The 1,858-nt window shown below is 60.4% G+C and overlaps 1 protein-coding gene across 1 annotated transcript in view; it reads right to left on the minus strand.

The window, feature by feature from the left end:
- The window catches only part of ARMH1 (armadillo like helical domain containing 1), a 107,361-nt gene that overhangs the window by 6,782 nt on the left and 98,721 nt on the right, over positions 1-1,858 (minus strand). The gene's annotated exons all lie outside the window — the stretch shown is intronic.

Here is a 1,858-nt window from a genome sequence, read left to right on the forward strand (position 1 = left end):
ATGGGGGCACAGCGGCGGGACCAAGGACGCGGAACAGACGCCCCAGGAAGGGGCTCTGGATGCCAGGTGTTGGCGACCTGAGATGCGACCCGCTGGTAGGCGGTCGGCGAGGAATCCCTAGCCCAGCCGTCGGGGGCCTCGAGGTCGTCCTGGGCTCCCCTCCCGCCGCTGGCCGCGCTGTCGGGCGGGCGCGGGGACTCGGCCTGGGGACCCAGGGTAGCGGAGCGGTTCGGGGAGATCGGACCCTGCCCTCCCGCGGGGCGTGTCCTTGGTCATCCTGCCCGGGTGGCATCCCAACTCTCGGTCCGGCCCGAGGACTGACCCCGCAGCCCCTCCTGGTGCACGAGTGTCGCTCCAGGACCGGAAATGCCTCAGTCGGGTCTAGAGGTAGACGGGCACCGCGGGTGACAGGCAGGCCCGAGACTGAGGCGCATCCCTCTGCTAGCAGCCGGGCCCGGGTTCCCAGCCACCGCAGCTCCTCGCCGGCCTCTTGGTGCCTTCTCCGCAGTCCCCTTGCGTGCGCCTTTGGGAGCTCTTTCCCGGACACCTGACGCCTGCTCCGTCACTGCTCCTGGCGCGCCCACCCGCCTGGTTTCCGCGCGCTCCCGGCTGGCGCCTCCGGCGGGCCGCCCCGGCAGCTCCAGCAGCCGCACTGCCACCGCTAGGTCTGGCTGGGCGCCCTTCGGATCCCGGTGCGCACCCGCTTCCCGCCTCCCGCCGGTCAAGGAGCTGTGGTGCCCTTCCTGAACCTTTGCGCATCTGAATTGTCACGGCCCTCAGCGGCTTGCGAGAGAAGGCTCCTCACGGAAACTCCTCCATTGACTAGCCCCGATCTGCACACCCTACTCTTCAGGCGCCTTCTCACCGCATTTATTCGTTTATGGTTAAGGCGCCGCGCTGAGAGGAAGAGACACTTAGACTGAGCTCTGAAGGCCGGAAGGAATTGGTTGGGTTGAAGGAAAGGTCAGTGGGAGGAGAATGTTCCAGGCAGAGGAAATAGCTTGTGCGAAGGCCGAGACTCCAAGAAGCATAACAGTGGCAGGTGACAGTGAGCACTGTCCATGTGCCAGCCGTGTTCTGTACCATTTCTTCGTGCTCACACGTTGTCATAGGGTAGATACCTAACCGCCCCTCCCCCACCTCATTTAACAGACGAGGAGACTGAGGCACACAAGGGTTAAGGGACTTCCCTCAGGTCACACAACACTGGAGCTGGGCTGCAGCAGGTGGGCACATGCAGGTGAGCTGTTCAGTGGAGGCTGGAGAGCCTGCGGGGCAAATGGCCAGGTGAGGGGCTCTGGACAGCAGATGGTTATGGCGTCCCAACGTGGCTTCAAGATTCAACTTCAAAATAAAGGTATGATGTCCAGTAAAATTCACATTTCCCCAAGATCACTTCAAACTTAAAAAATATCAAATCTTAAATCCAGTCATTTGCTGGTGACTTAAGTCCATGCCTAGTCTTCCTTCTACTCAACAGGTAAAACTCCACCAGGCTGCTGAAGCTGGATGAGAATGCTACAGATGAGCCAGTGAAAGTTCTCAAGAAAAGACCAGAGCCTGGATGCAGAGGGGACTATGGATTGGAGGGAGGGAGATTGGAGTCAGGGCCCACAGCTGGAGACAGGTACAGTAATGGGAGGGGTCGGGGGATGTTGACAATGATCCTCTAATGGAGAATCATTAGAGGAATGGAGGGCAGAGAAGGCTCTTAGGAGGGCAAGTCCACAGGGCTTGATGACTGCATGCAGAGGCAGGGGGCAGAGTCAAGGGGGTGTTCCCTTGTCAGAGTTGGTCAGGGTCTCTGAATTTCCTGCCCCCTTCACTATCCCTGGGCATCCTTCTGCATTCCCCTGAG

Source organism: Monodon monoceros, unplaced genomic scaffold (genome assembly GCF_005190385.1).
Source record: "Monodon monoceros isolate NGI ecotype Baffin Bay Population unplaced genomic scaffold, NGI_Narwhal_1 Super_Scaffold_18, whole genome shotgun sequence".
Lineage (NCBI taxonomy): Eukaryota > Metazoa > Chordata > Mammalia > Artiodactyla > Monodontidae > Monodon > Monodon monoceros.